This window comes from Penaeus monodon, chromosome 33, assembly GCF_015228065.2.
Source record: "Penaeus monodon isolate SGIC_2016 chromosome 33, NSTDA_Pmon_1, whole genome shotgun sequence".
NCBI classification, from domain to species: Eukaryota; Metazoa; Arthropoda; class Malacostraca; order Decapoda; family Penaeidae; genus Penaeus; species Penaeus monodon.
This window is the reverse complement of record NC_051418.1, coordinates 28,098,221-28,098,539: the sequence shown is the minus strand read 5'-3', so window position 1 is coordinate 28,098,539 and position 319 is coordinate 28,098,221.

Here is a 319-nt window from a genome sequence, read left to right as displayed (position 1 = left end):
CAATCCAGGAAAAAATTTTGGACGTTGTTAAAACCAGCCGGCCAGTGACAAGCTTGTATTGCGCATTACACACCCCCCACCCCCCACACCCCCCCACACACACCCCCCCACACACCCCACCACCCCAACACACCCCCCACCACACACAACCACCAACCCACACCAAAATTTTATTACACACATACACATCACTCAATCAATCCCATGCATACACACACCGTGGGACCCGCCTCTGTACGGGCCAAAAGCTTCTCTCCTCTTTCACCTCAGCATTCTCTGTTTTTGTAAAGTAATTCCCCAAACCCCCTGGAGACCCCCA